At 43.5% G+C, this 15575-nt stretch overlaps 1 protein-coding gene across 2 annotated transcripts in view; it reads left to right on the top strand.

Annotated features, from left to right (window-relative positions):
• Positions 1-15575, top strand: part of PLXNC1 (plexin C1) — a 332800-nt gene that overhangs the window by 95303 nt on the left and 221922 nt on the right. For both annotated transcript variants that reach the window (XM_055585371.1, XM_055585362.1), the window contains exon 2: positions 6449-6546. The gene's annotated coding sequence lies outside the window, so the exon portion shown is untranslated. The remainder of the gene's footprint in view (positions 1-6448; positions 6547-15575) is intronic.

The raw sequence follows: 15575 nt of genomic DNA, 5'->3' as shown, positions 1-15575 counted from the left end.
TCCAGCCAGTGGGTTGAGGACAGAAGCCGTGCATGAGCCTTGCAAACTGCGATGTTTTAATACAGAAGCTCCAGGCCTCCACTCTTTCTTCCCCCTCCTGTCACCTGCTGGGGAAGGTCACCTGAGCTACGGCTGCAGGTCCAGAGAAGGAGGTCGCCGTCAAAAATGGCTGCTCTGTCTTACCGTCATCCGACCTTCCCAGCTCCAGACCTCTCACCCTCCTCCGCTCCCCTGGATGGAAGAAAAGCAAGCTTCTGCCCTACTTCAGCCACCTTATGTTTCGGTCTCTTTCTTATAGTAGCTTATCCCGTACAACATTCCCAGGCTTGGTTCTGAACTCGAGGAAGAAAGCAAAGCCTCAAGTTCATAAGGAGTTAATAGTGTACACACATCATCTTCAGCCAGGGCTCGTCTCTCTCGCTCACTCGGTGGACGCCCTGATGCTTTTCTGTTCCGTGAATCACTCACTTCTTTCCCATCTTAGAGCTCCTTCCCATTGGATTAGTCTGCTATTGGCTATGGTAAAAAAAAGGACCACAGACTGGGAGGCTTAGATAGCAGAACTCTTATTGGCTCACAGTTCAAGAGGCTGCAAGTCCAAAGTTTAGGTGTCGGCAAGGTTGATTCCGTGCCCGACCCTCAGACCTCTCCCCTTGACGCTAGATGCCGTCTTCTCCCCGTGTCTCTGCCTACTGCCTCTCCTCTATGCGGGCCTGTGTCCACATTTCCCCTGTTTATAAGGACACCAGTCATATCAGGTTAGGCCCACCCTACTGACCTTATTTTTACTTAATTACCTCTGTAAGATTCTCCAAATAAGGTCTCATTTTGAGGTACTGGGGCTGAGGACTTACAGCATATGAATTGAGGGAGGGATACAAATTCAGACCATAGCCACCCTTACTTTATTAAATTTACTTATTTTTGGTTGCGCTGGGTCTTCATTGCTGTGCACAGGCTTTCTCTAGTTGCTGCGAGCAGGGGCTGCTCTTCATTTCTGTATGCGGGCTTTTTATTGTGCTGGCTTCTCTTGTTGTGGAACACACTCTCTAAGCACACAGGCCTCAGTAGTTGAGGCACTTGGGCTCAGTAGTCGCGGCTTGTGAGCTCTGGAGTGTGGGTGCAGTGGATGTGGCACACAGGCTTAGTTGCTCCATGGCATGTGGAATCTTCCCGGACCAGGGGTTGAACCCATGTCCTCTGCATCGGCAGGTGGATTTTCACCACCTGGGAAGGCTCAACTCTTCCTTCAGAACATGAACTTCATTCACTGGTACAGAGAAGGCACTCATTCATCTTTATTGAAAGATTCAATATATAAATATTCATCATTTTTATTATCCCAACATCATGATCATTTTCAATTAGAAATCTTTAAGTGGCATATCTACTTCAGTACTTGATATTAATTCAAATTTACTTGGCAAATAATAATTAATGTGAATAGTAGTATCCTGGAATTATGAAAAGATCCCAAAATGTAATTTGAGTAATTGGACAGAGATTACATTAAGCTCACTACAATTTTAACATTGATTATATTTTATTAATAAAAAATTTGGTCATTCATCAGTTCAGTTGCTCAGTCGTGTCCAACTCTTTGCAACCCCAGGGACTACAGCATGCCAGGCCTCCCTATCCATTGCCAACTCCCAGAATTTACTCAAACTCAAATGGACGGACTAGACGGACCTTTATTGGCAAAGTAATGTCTCTGCTTTTCAATATGCTATCTAGGTTGGTCATAACTTTCCTTCCAAGGAGTAAGCGTCTTTTAATTTCATGGCTGCAATCACCATCTGCAGTGATTTTGGAGCCCAAAAAAATAAAGTCTGACACTGTTTCCACTGTTTCCCCATCAATTTGCCCTGAAGTGATGGGACTGGATGCCATGATCTTAGTTTTCTGAATATTGAGCTTTAAGCCAATTTTTTCACTCTCCTCTTTCACTTTCATCAAGAGGCTCTTTACTTTCCTCTTTACTTTCTATCATAAGAGTGGTGTCATCTGCATATCTGAGGTTATTGATATTTCTCCCAGCAATCTTGATTCCAGCTTGTGCTTCTTCCAGCCCAGCATTTCTCATGATGTATTCTGCATATAAGTTAAATAAGCAGGGTGACAATATACAGCCTTGACTTACTCCTTTTCCTATTTGGAACCAATCTGTTGTTCCATGTCCAGTTCTAACTGTTGCTTCCTGACCTGCATATAGGTTTCTCAAGAGGCAGGTCAGGTGGTCTGGTATTGCCATCTCTTTCAGAATTTTCCACAGTTTATTGCCATCCACACAGTCAAAGGCTTTGGCATAGTCAATAAAGCAGAAATAGATGTTTTTCTGGAACTCTCTTGCTTTTTCCATGATCCAGTGGATGTTGGCAATTTGGTCTCTGGTTCCTCTGCCTTCTCTAAAACCAGCTTGAACATCTGGAAGTTCACGGTTCACGTATTGTTGAAGCCTGGCTTGGAGAATTTTGAGCATTACTTTACTAGCATGTGAAATGAGTGCAATTGTGCAGTAGTTTGAGCATTCTTTGGCATTGCCTTTCTTTGGGATTGGAATGCAAACTGACCTTTTCCAGTCCTGTGGCCACTGCTGAGTTTTCCAAATTTGCTGGCATATTGAGTGCAGCACTTTCACAGCATCATCTTTCAGGATTTGAAATAGCTCCACTGGAATTCCATCACCTCCACTAGCTTTGTTCGTAGTGATGCTTTCTAAGGCCCACTTGACTGCACATTCCAGGATGTCTGGCTCTAGGTCAGTGATCACACCATCGTGATTATCTGGGTCGTGAAGATCTTTTTTGTACAGATCTTCTGTGTATTCTTGCCACCTCTTCTTAATATCTTCTGCTTCTGTTAGGTCCATACCATTTCTGTCCTTTATGGAGCCCATCTTTGCATGAAATGTTCCCTTGGTATCTGCAATTTTCTTGAAGAGATCTCTAGTCTTTCCCATTCTGTTGTTTTCCTCTATTTCTTTGCATGGGTCTCTGAGGAAGGCTTTCTTATCTCTTCTTGCTATTCTTTGGAACTCTGCATTCAGATGCTTATATCTTTCCTTTTCTCCTTTGCTTTTCTCTTCTCTTCTATTCACAGCTATTTGTAAGGCCTCCCCAGACAGCCATTTTGCTTTTTTGCATTTCTTTTCCATGGGGATCCCTGTCTCCAGTACAATGTCACAAACCTCAGTCCATAGTTCATCAGGCACTCTATCTGAATGGTTAATTTCCTGTGATTGTGGTTTTCAGTCTGTCTGCCCTCTGATGGAGAAGAATAAGAGGCTTATGGAAGCTTCCTGATGGGAGAGACTGAGGGGGAAATTGGGTGTTGTTCTGATGGGTGGGGCCATGATCAGTAAATCTTTAATCCAATTTTCTGTTGATGGGAGGGGCTTCGTTCCCTCCCTGTTATTTACCTGGGGCCAAACTGTGGTGGCCTTACAAATAGTTGTGAAAAGAAGAGAGTGATTGAGTGAGTGAAGTCGCTCAGTCGGATCTGACTCTTTGCGACCCCATGGACTATAGCCTACCAGGCTCCTCCGCCTATGGGATTCTCCAGGCAAGAATACTGGAGTGGGTTGCCATTTCCTTCTCCAGGGGATCGTTCCAGCCCAGGGATCGAACCCAGGTCTCCCGCATTGCAGGCAGATGCTTTAACCTCCGAGCCACCAGGGAAGCCCCAAAAAAGAAGAGAAGCAAAAAGCAAAGGAGAAAAGGATAGATATATAAACATCTGAATGCAGAGTTCCAAAGAATAGCAAGAAGAGATAAGAAAGCCTTCCTCAGAGACCCATGCAAAGAAATAGAGGAAAACAACAGAATGGGAAAGACTAGAGATCTCTTCAAGAAAATTGCAGATACCAAGGGAACATTTCATGCAAAGATGGGCTCCATAAAGGACAGAAATGGTATGGACCTAACAGAAGCAGAAGATATTAAGAAGAGGTGGCAAGAATACACAGAAGATCTGTACAAAAAAGATCTTCACGACCCAGATAATCACGATGGTGTGATCACTGACCTAGAGCCAGACATCCTGGAATGTGAAGTCAAGTGGGCCTTAGAAAGCATCACTACGAACAAAGCTAGTGGAGGTGATGGAATTCCAGTGGAGCTATTTCAAATCCTGAAAGATGATGCTGTGAAAGTGCTGCACTCAATATGCCAGCAAATTTGGAAAACTCAGCAGTGGCCACAGGACTGGAAAAGGTCAGTTTGCATTCCAATCCCAAAGAAAGGCAATGCCAAAGAATGCTCAAACTACCGCACAATTGCACTCATTTCACACGCTAGTAAAGTAATGCTCAAAATTCTCCAAGCCAGGCTTCAACAATACGTGAACCGTGAACTTCCAGATGTTCAAGCTGGTTTTAGAGAAGGCAGAGGAACCAGAGACCAAATTGCCAACATCCATTGGATCATGGAAAAAGCAAGAGAGTTCCAGAAAAACATCTATTTCTGCTTTATTGACTATGCCAAAGCCTTTGACTGTGTGGATGGCAATAAACTGTGGAAAATTCTGAAAGAGATGGCAATACCAGACCACCTGACCTGCCTCTTGAGAAACCTATATGCAGGTCAGGAAGCAACAGTTAGAACTGGACATGGAACAACAGACTGGTTCCAAATAGGAAAAGGAGTAAGTCAAGGCTGTATATTGTCACCCTGCTTATTTAACTTATATGCAGAATACATCATGAGAAATGCTGGACTGGAAGAAACAGAAGCTGGAATCAAGATTGCCAAAAGAAATATCAATAACCTCAGGTATGCAGATGACACCACCCTTACAACAGAAAGCGAAGAACTAAAGAGCCTCTTGATGAAAGTGAAAGAGGAGAGTGAAAAAGTTGGCTTAAAACTCAACATTCAGAAAACAAAAATCTTGGGATCTGGTTCCATCACTTCATGGCAAATAGATGGGGAAACAATGGAAACAGTGACAGACTTTATTTTTTGGGGCTCCAAAATCACTGCAGATGGTGACTGCAGCCATGAAATTAAAAGACACTTGCTCCTTGGAAGAAAAGCTGTGGCCAACCTAGACAGTATATGAAAAAGCAGAGACATTACTTTGCCAACAAAAGTCTGTCTAGTCAGAGCTATGGTTTTTCCAGTAGTCATGTATGGATGTGTATGGATGTGAGAGTTGGACTATAAAGAAAGCTGAGTGCCGAAGAATTGATGCTTTTGAACTGTGGTGTTTGAGAAGACTCTTGAGAGCCCTTTGGACAGCAAGGAGATCCAACCAGTCGATCCTAAAGGAAATCAGTCCTGAATATTCATTGGAAGGACTGATGCTGAAACTGAAACTCCAATACTTTGGCCACCTGATGCAAAGAACTGGCACATTTGAAAAGACCCTGGTACTGGGAAAGACTGAAGGTGGGAAGAGAAGGGGACAACAAAGGATGAAATAGTTGGATGGTATCACCAACTCAATAGACATGAATTTGAGTAAGTTCTGGGAGTTGATGATGGACAGGAAAGCCTGGCGTGCTGCAGTCCATGGGGTTGCAAAGAGTCAGACATGACTGAGCAACTGAACTGAACTGAAAAAAACTTGAGGGTTTAAGTAACATACCAAAAATGGGATTTCAATAAAATGAGAATAAAAACAGATTAAGTTGGATTAAGCTAAAAAAAAAAAAAAAGAGCAAGTGTCCTGACCATTTGAGTCATTATAATTGCTCTACTAATATGTGGAATCTAAGATATGAGACAGATGAACATGTCTATGAAACAGAAACAGAACCATGGGGACAGACCAGATGGGTAGTTGCCAAGAAGGAGGAGGTGGGTGAAGAGATGGAGTGGAAGTTGGAGTTAGCAGACGTACGCTTTTATATATAGAATGAATAAATAACAAGGGTCTACTGTATAGCACAGAGAACTATATTCAACATCATATGATAAACCATAATGGAAAAGAATATTTTAAAAAGGAATAGGTATACATGTATATATATATAACCACTTTGCTGTACAGCAGAAATTAATACTACATTGTAAGTCAACTATACCTCAATAAGTAAATGAATTGCTCTACTAGAGCATAAAGTTATGTTCAAAACTTGGAACAACACAGCAGCAGATGCAAACTATACCCGAGAGGCAGTTTTATAGCAGTTCTTCGGGAAACAGAAGATGTTTACCTTGTAAAAAACTGAAGACAAATTTCCGCATGGGCCAATCTAGAGGGCACAGCTGTCCCCTGCCCACCAGTTTCACCCAGAATTCAGAAGAGGAACGTAAGCTGTTTCTTGTACCCGTCATTAAATCAAGCAACAACATAAAAACAATTTAGTGAAGGTAGCTTTTGATGTGCATGGTGCAAATATGAAAACTTCCACCCAAGAGTAGCACTTGAAATACACAGAAGAGTAGCTGTGACCACATGCCTCCAATTCTCTCTCCTAAATCTCTAATTTCCATTCAACCAGGCTCTTGGCAGGAACAGAGCTCATATTGCAATCCTTACGGGAGTCAGACGTCTGCATTGAAATCTAGGCTCCACTGCTTCTTAGCTGGGTGACCTTAGGTAAGTTACCAGTGTATAAAATGAGAATGATTATAATACTTATTTTACATGTAAATCCTATTTTACAAGATTAAATTAGATAACATACATGAAACTCTTAATACAGTACTTAGCACAGCACTCAGTAATGTTAGTGGTGATCAGTAGTAACCTATGCTTGGATCACAGGAACATAAATATACTTCGGACACCACTTGGGTTAGTGGTTGAGTTCACATTCCCTTATGAAAGTGCTCTAATGTATTCCTGCCTGGATGGAAGATTTCCTGGTCATATAAAGAAGGGTACTGGAGAAATTGTTCTTTCACTAGAACACCTCGTTCTCCGATAGAAAACAGTGTATTCACTCCACTGACAACTTTCCAACAGTAATGCCCTCATTTATAATCCTGGTTTCATTTCTTGGCATTAATTCACTTGATTAAATAGAAAGCAAAGAGACTCTAATTTACCCGAGTCTAATTAAACACAAGCATACACACACTTTTGTATAGATAACCCATCTGCTGTACAACAAAGCATTTGACTTGTCTTTGTCCCTGGTTCCTGGGAGGGAGGCCGAGGGGGAATTCCCCTCCTATTAAGCATGTCTTTGTTATTCATGAGCCTTTTGGATAACTCTTGAGTTTCAACACTGAGGTGACTAAGGCTGGAAGCTGAAAGATCAGAAAGGTCTGACCTGTGATTAGGAGCTTAAGGCTCTGAGCTCCTTCTGTGGGTGGGAAAGGTGTGTCTGTTTCATAACCTCCATTGGCTGGGAGTTGTACTTAACAATTTTGTTCACATTCCTCTGATAAGAACTAGTTGTGTGGCCTCATCTGGATTCAGGTTAGGCTGGGAAATGTCACTGTAGTCCGAGCTGCTCTTCCCAGACAGAGTCCTATAATTTGGAAAAGAGGGCATAAATTTTGGTAGACTGCCATCAGAAATTGGCTAAAGGGTAGACATGACCCAAATGACCAATCAGAGGACGCCTGTGGGATTGATATTGGAAAGCTAGGAGGAACAGAGAGCTTTGGCGTGGGGGCGTGAGAGATCTGAATTTGGACTTCTGTCACCAAGTTCTCTGTCATAAGGTCAGAACATCTGCAAAACAAAAATAGGCAGGGAAGAAGAGAGACAGAGAAATTCAGAGGAGGGGAGAGAGAGAGAATTTGAAAGCAAGTAAGTCCCAGTGGCCACAGGAGAACCGGGGCTTTGTTAGTGACCAAATCAGTGGCCTTGAACAAATCACTGTTCTTGTTTCGCTAAAACACCTCTTTCTCTGATAGAAAACACTGTATTTTGCTCCATTGACAACCTTCCAACAGTAATGTCCATGTTATAACCCCTAGTTTCATCTCCTGACATTATTTCACTGAGATCCACTGAGATCTGTTGATACCAGTTTTCTTGTTTGTTTCAATATCTCATTAGGCTGTTTTATTCTGTTGTGTCCTTTTCAATGTCCATGTGCATAAGTAACATGTCTTTCATTCATCATGACTCCAGTTCTAAGTTGGAGCGCAACTGAGAACTACAGTTTATTTCAACATTGCCTTCTTATTGCAGAGTATACACAACAGGTATTATTGTGTTTTCCCTGTGCCCCAGTTCATGGAGAGCATGATCCTTCTGTGTGACTCAGTCGCTCAGGTGTCCCCTAGGATGTGCGGGGTTTGGCCCCCACACCACGTGGTCTCAGAGTACTGTGCTCTGAAGTCAGATCTGTCTCTGGCAGTGCTGCCCATTCCCTCTGCCGCCGCCATTTCTAGCTGCTGCTAATCTCCCTAATGAAGACTCAGTTGCTTAGATCAAGGTCCAAGAATGTGTCCTTGTCTGTCCTCCCTTCGAGTAAAGTACAACTATTTCCCCTGAGACCCTTTCCATTGACTTCAGAGTTCTAGGCGCTTGGTGACCTGCATTCCTAGAAATCTGATCTCAGAGAATCAGGGCGTTATCGAAATGCCTGCCTGTTTACCAATTTAGCAAAAATATGGCACACAAGTCATAAGACTGAGTTTACAAACCACTCTCCTCTTAAGCGGTCAGGCATCCAGAAATCTTTGGCCCCTGAAAGTGTTCCGTGAACCTGGAGAGTCAATTAGAAGAGACAGATGCCTGTTGAAGACTTAATATTATATATTCTTCATCCTCAGTTCTGGAGGTCTGTCTCCTTGGGCCTCTCTGGAAAAACCCCACGCTCTTATGCTGTCAACAAGATAAAACAATCATCAGATCTCTGAGGGATATTTAGAAATAGAGATCTGAGGATTAGAATGAGTCAAAGGAGGTGAAATAGCAAGTGTTTATAGGGCAGTACTCTCCCTGAGAAAGGGTGTGTAGCTGATGGGGAAATTGTGTTTAGTAAACAGGCAGATAGTAAATATCTTTTGGGCATTGCATTCAATATACAATCTCGGTTGCATATTCTTCTACTTCCTCTTTTTTTGGGGTGGGAGAGTTGAGAGTTTTTTTTTTTTTAACAATGCTTTAAAACTGTAAAAACTATTAGCTCATGGGTATATCTTTCCTTTTCTCCTTTGCCTTTCCATTCTCTTCTTTTCACAGCTATTTGTAAGGCCTCCTCAAACAACCATTCTGTCTTTTTGCATTTCTTTTCCTTGGAAATGGTCCTGATCCCTGCCTCCTGTACAATGTCACGAACCTTCATCCATAGTTCTTCAGGCACTCTATCTATCAGATCTAGCCCCTTAAATCTATTTCTCACTTCCACAGTATAATCGTAAGAGATTTGATTTAGGTCATACCTGAATGGTCTAGTAGTTTTCCCTACTTTCTACACTTTAAGTCTGAATTTGGCAATAAGGAGTTCATGATCTGAGCCACAGTCAGCTCCCAGTCTTGTTTTTCTGACTGTATAGAGCTTCATCATCTTTGGCTGCAAAGAATATAATCAATGTGATTTTGGTATTGACCATCTGGTGATGTCCATGTGTAGAGTCTTCTCTTGTGTTGTTGGAAGAGGGTGTTTGCTATGACCAGTGCATTCTCTTGGCAAAGCTCTATTAGCCTTTGCCCTGCTCAATTTTGTACTCCAAGGCCAAATTTGCCTGTTACTCCAGGTATTTCTTGACTTCCTACTTTTGCATTCTGGTCCCCTATAATGAAAAGGACATCTTTTTTGGGTGTTAGTTCTAGAAGGTCATGTAGGTCTTCATAGAACCATTCAACTTCAGCTTTTTCAGCATTACTAGTCAGAGCATAGACTTGGATTACTGTAATATTGAATAGTTTGCCTTGGAAACGAACAGAGATCATTGTGTCATTTTTGAGACTGCATCCAAGTACGGCATTTCTGACTCTTGTTGACTGTGATGACTACTTTATTGACTATGCCAAAGCCTTTGACTGTGTGGATCACAACAAACTGTGGAAAATTCTTAAAGAGATGGGAATACAGACCATTTGACCTGCCTCTTGAGAAATCTGTATGCAGGTCAAGAAGCAACAGTTAGAAGTGGACATGGAACAATAGACTGGTTCCAAATAGGAAAAAGAGTACATCAAGGCTGTATATTGTCACCCTGCTTATTTAACTTATATGCAGAGTACATCATGAGACATGCTGGGCTGGATGAAGCACAAGCTGGAATCAAGATCGCCAGAAGAAATATCAGTAACCTCAGATATGCAGATGACGCCACCCTCATCGCAGAAAGGAAAGAACTAAAGAAACTTTTGATGAAAGTGAAAGAGGAGAGTGAAAAAGTTGGCTTAAAACTCAATATTCAGGAAATGAAGATCATGGTATCTGGTCCCATCACTTCATGGCAAATAGATGGGGAAACAATGAAAACAATGACAGACTTTTATTTGCAGGGGTGGGGGTGGGGGGCTCCAAAATCACTGCAGATGGTGACTGCAGCCGTGAAATTAAAACACACTTACTCTTTGGAAGAAAAGTTACGACCAACCTAGACAGCATATTAAAAAGCAGAGACAAAAAAAAAAAAAAAAAATCAGAGACATTACTTTGTCAACAAAGGTCCGTCTAGTTAAGGCTATGGTTTTTCCAGTAGTCATGTATGGATGTGAGAGTTGGACCATAAAGAAAGCTGAGTGCTGAAGAATTGATGCTTTTGAACTGTGGTGTTGGATAAGACTCTTGAGAATCCCTTGAACTGCAAGGAGATCCAACCAGTTCATCCTAAAGGAAATCAGTCCTGAATATTCATTGGAAGGACTGATGCTGAAACTGAAACTCCAATACTTTGACCACCTAATGGGAAGAACTAACTCATTGGAAAAGCCCCTGATGCTAAGAAAGATTGAAGGTGGGAGGAGAAGGGGATGACAGAGGATGAGATGGTTGGATGGCATCACTGACTCAATGGACATGAGTTTGAGTGAACTCCAGGAGTTGGCGATGGACAGGGAGGCCTGGCATGCTGCAGTCCATGGGGTTGCAGAGTTGGACACAACTGAGCAACTGAACCGAACTGATGAATGACCAAATTTTATATTAATAAAATATAATCAATGTTAAAATTATAGTGAGCTTAGTATAATCTCTGTCCAGTTACTCAAATTACATTTTGGGATCTTTCCATAATTCCAGGATACTACTGTTCACATAAATTGTAAAATGAGAGTGGGCTTCCCTGGTGGCTCAGTGGTAAAGAATCCGCCTGCCAATGCAGGAGACTTGGGTTCGATCCCTGGGTCAGGAAGATCCCCTAGAGAAGAGAATGGCAACTCACTCTAGTATTCTTACCTGGAGAATCCCATGGACAGAGGAGCCTGGAAGGCCACAGTCCATGGGGTTGCAAAGAGTTGGACACGATTTAGTGACTAACAACACCAATCTGAGAGTACCACAGGCGTTTGGTGGGATGCTCTATCACCGTGCTTGGCACCTGGTCCATGAACAGTGGCTGGCATTGCTATCTCTTTATTCACCATTAAGTCTCATTTTAATGTCGTAAATCCACACAGTGGAATATTATTCAGCCTTGAAAAGGAAGTGAGTTCTGACATACGCTACAACAAGGGTGATCTTTGAGGACATTAGGCTAAATGAAATCAGTTCAGTTCACAAAAAGGCGAATCTAATATGATTCCACTTATATGATTTTATAGGAGGTACCTAGAGAAGTCCAATTCACAGAGACAAAAAAAAAGGGAAGGGTGGTCAGAGGCTGGTGGGGGTGGGGGATGGGAAGTTATTGTTTAATGGGGACAGTTTCCGTTTTGCAAGATGAAAAGAGTTCGGGAGATGTATAGTGAGAGCTGCACAACACTGCGAAGTTACTTAACGCCATTTATCTGTACACTTAGACGTGGTTGAGATGGTACATTTATTTTGTCACAGTTTTAAAAACACATAGGGGATATCAGATATGGAAAAATAAAATAGGGAGTAGGCAGTATTATGAGGGGTGTGAAGTTTTAAATAGGGTGATTGACTTCCCTGAGGTGGAGATATTTGAGCAAAGATCTGAAGTGGGGAGGGGTGAAACCATGTGGGTTTGGTGGAGCAGAAGGATATTCTAGGTAATACGTGTGTGTGTGTATGTGTGTGTGCATGTTAAGTTGTTTCGGTCGTGTCTGACTCTATAGCCGACCAGGCTCCTCTGTCCATGGGATTCTCCAGGCAAGAATACTGGAGTGGATTGCTATGCCCTCCTCCAGGGGATCTTCCCGACCTGGGGATCGAACCTGTGTCTCTTATGTCTACCTGCATTGGCAGGGGGGTTCTGTATACCAGCGCCAGTAGGCAAGCCCTCTAGGTAGTATGGTAAGTGTAAAGGCCCTGAGGTAGGTGAGTGCCTGTGGGATCAGTGGGCTGGAGCAGAGCAGGTGAGGGGAAGATGAGATCCAAGAAGGAAGGGGAGTATCAAGTAGGAGGCTAAGAGGATAAATCCATAGGACTTGGGCCACTAGAGACACCTGACTCTTATTCTCAATGAAATGGTGTGTTATTGCAGGTTTTGAGCAGAGAAATAACCTATAATTTGTTTTTTTATTGAAGCATAAGCCAGGTGGTGCAGTGGTAAAGAATTTGCTGGCCGATGCAGGAGATGCTAGAGACACGGGGTTCGATCCCGGGGGTGGGAAGATCCCCTAGAGGAGGAAATGGCAACCCACTGCAGAATTTTGCCTGGAGAATCTCATGGACAGAGGAGTCTGGTGGGCTGCAGTCCGTGAGGTCACAAAGAGTCAAGACACGACTGAGTGGACTGAGCACACACACACTAAACTGATACACAATATCATATCAGTTTCAGGTGTACATCATAGTACTTCAGTATCTATACATATTTCTAAGTGAGTGCTGACCTATATTTTAACAGAATCACTCTGGCCACTATGTTGTGAAAAGACTTGGGGACCAAGGGTGAGGCTGAGAGACCAGCCAGGAGGTTATAGCAATTATCCAAGCCAGGGAAGATGGACGAGTAGACACAGTGATAGCAAAGGAGGGAATTGGTGGGATCAGGGATAAATTTTGAGATAGAGTCAACAGGATGTGCCAAAGGATTAGACATGATAGATGAGAGAAAGAGAGGAGCACAGATTGCTCCCAAGTTTGGGACCTGAGCCAAAATTTCCGTGGTTTACATGACACATTCATGATAATTATCTCATTTGCATCTCACAGTCAAGGCCTCATAGAGATTGCAGTTCCAGGGCTCAGGCTTGGGAGCCGCTGGGCCTGGGTTAGAACTGTGTTTCTGGTACTCATGAGCAGGGTGACCTAGGTCAAGGCCTTTAGCATCTTTGAGCCTCAGTTTCCCCACCTGTGAAGTGGAGATGCTGACATCTGATGGATGTCTTATTGTGAGAACTGCAGCCCCTGCCACCCAGGAACTGGTCGCTGGTGGTATCTGTTATCATTTTTGCAATACAGCAGGAATTGGAGCACGGCCCTTTGTTCCCAATCCTGTGTGTTCTTTCCCGAGTTCTCTTTTTTCCATTTCTGGTCAGCTTCTGGTCAATTGATCATTCTTGGGAGTTGCATTCCATTTTCAAGCATTTTCATTATACTCAATCTCATTGAAGAAGTGTTTTCTTCAACAAACTCTTTTCTGAGAGTCCTGAGCAGTTCTGGGTTTGGGGCACTGGTTATGTGTGTGCGTGGGGATTAGAGGGCAGCCCTTTGGTGACTTTCACTCAGTATTACCCTCTTTCAAGCAGAAACAACATGTTGTAGCCTCTTCTCCCCTGGCTTAGGGCATTGGGCTGAACTGATGAGGCATTTTAACATTTATCAAGCACTGCCTCCCTCTGACCAAAGACTTGGTCCAAGAATAACAGAGCGGAGAACCTTAGCCTCTCCCTCCTCCCCTAATTTCGTGCATAGACAAGGAGGCAAGAAGAAGTGTTGGCAGCATCACACAGCGGGTCACGTGGGGCTTGCAGGCGGTGAGAGGGGTGAGCAGGATGAGCACTGTGCCAGGAGTCTTGGCCCCGGGTGTAGACCAGCTGTCAGTCACAGGTCGCAGCCTCTCTGAGTTTTGGAGTCTTTGACCATGAAATGAGAATGACATCATCTGCCCCTGCACCGCATGGAGGATCAAATGAAAGAGGGTAGGTGAATGAAAGATGCCACTCATGAATGACAGTATTGATTAAATCAAATGCATAAGCCATAATAATCCCAAATCATTTTCTGCTGTTTCCCAAATCACCTTCATTAGGGTTGCTTAATAAAATGCTGAATTCTGGGGCCCAGTCAGGCCCAAGCTTGCTCTCCTCCCACTCTGCCCCCTGCCCCCACTCAGCACCAAGCAATTCTTAAACACATTAAAGCTTAGATCTCTTGGTCCAGGACTTAACTTTGATGGAATAGAATAAAGGATAAGGGATAATCAAGTGCTGGGAGATTCTTGGTATTCAGCTAGGTGCTAACCTATAATATAAATGATGGATTTTATTCATCACATTTGAATCTTCCCAATGGGTGGTACATAGTGTTCCATTTCAAATAGCTGTTAAGGCCACTTGTCAGAATTTTAAAGAGGCAATGTGAATTGTTACACGTTTCCCTTCTGAAGGGACATTTTTTAACATGGAGCCATTTTTCTAAAGATGAATTTCCAATGTTCTTTCCATGTGTTCCTTCTTGTGCCCCCAGAACTCTCAGCCTTGGCTTTTCTTGGTACTTTGCTAAGTGCCACAAAATTGAGGACTTACTGCTTTCATGCCAGCATTTCAGAACTGGGCTCACCTCCCACAGCCATTCCACCACCACGGCCAGATTAGCCATCACACCTGCGTGTTGATCTGGGCGGGTGCCCAGAGCACAGCCTGTCCTCTTGAAAGCAGGCCCTGAAGTTTTTGCTACACATTGACTTGGCAGGATCCAGATATCCTCCAAAAGCCAGACAAGCACGGGGAGTTTCTTAACCCTCAGCCTGCGAGCTCCTAACCAGACAGTAAAGAGGCCCATCAGCTCAGTGGCCAACCCCAGAGTTTTCAGCTGGGCATTTCTCCATCTACTCAGGAGACAAGAAGCTTTGTGGACACACAGATGCTCCAGAATCTATCTGGAATCAATTGAGCGTGTGGGAGAGGAAGGGGGGTGGTGTGGGAGTTGTGAGGATGACCAGCATCCTTGGGGATTTGTTCCTTGTGTGGTAGGACCTTGCTTCTGTGATCCTGTGGTCCCATGTGAAATTCTTTCCAAAGATACCACACACATACACACACACACGGACACACACGGACACGCACAGCCAAGCACTATCTGTGCAAAGAGGCAGCTCTTGGCTATCCAATCACTGGGCATTACTTTGGCCCCTAGACATGAGAAACCAATAAGCTGCCGATCAGAACAGAGCCCAGATCCTGGAAGACCTGAGGAAGCCAACATCCCTTCACTCAGAACACACAAGAACCTTGGAAAAGGCAGGGACGTATGTTGTGCTGTGTTGAGGTCATCTAGATACCGGGAGCCAGGATCCTCCAGCAGACAGCTGGCTTACATTATTGCTTTTATTATTTTCACAGTTCCCATGGACCCACCGTGGGTCCCCTGCCCTCGTTGCCCCCTCATCAGGAATGCCCTCCTCTCCATCTGAGCC

This window comes from Bubalus kerabau, chromosome 1 (assembly GCF_029407905.1).
Source record: "Bubalus kerabau isolate K-KA32 ecotype Philippines breed swamp buffalo chromosome 1, PCC_UOA_SB_1v2, whole genome shotgun sequence".
In the NCBI taxonomy this organism is placed as follows: domain Eukaryota; kingdom Metazoa; phylum Chordata; class Mammalia; order Artiodactyla; family Bovidae; genus Bubalus; species Bubalus kerabau.
Note: the sequence above shows the minus strand (reverse complement) of the source record. Positions and strands in the feature narration are given on the sequence as shown.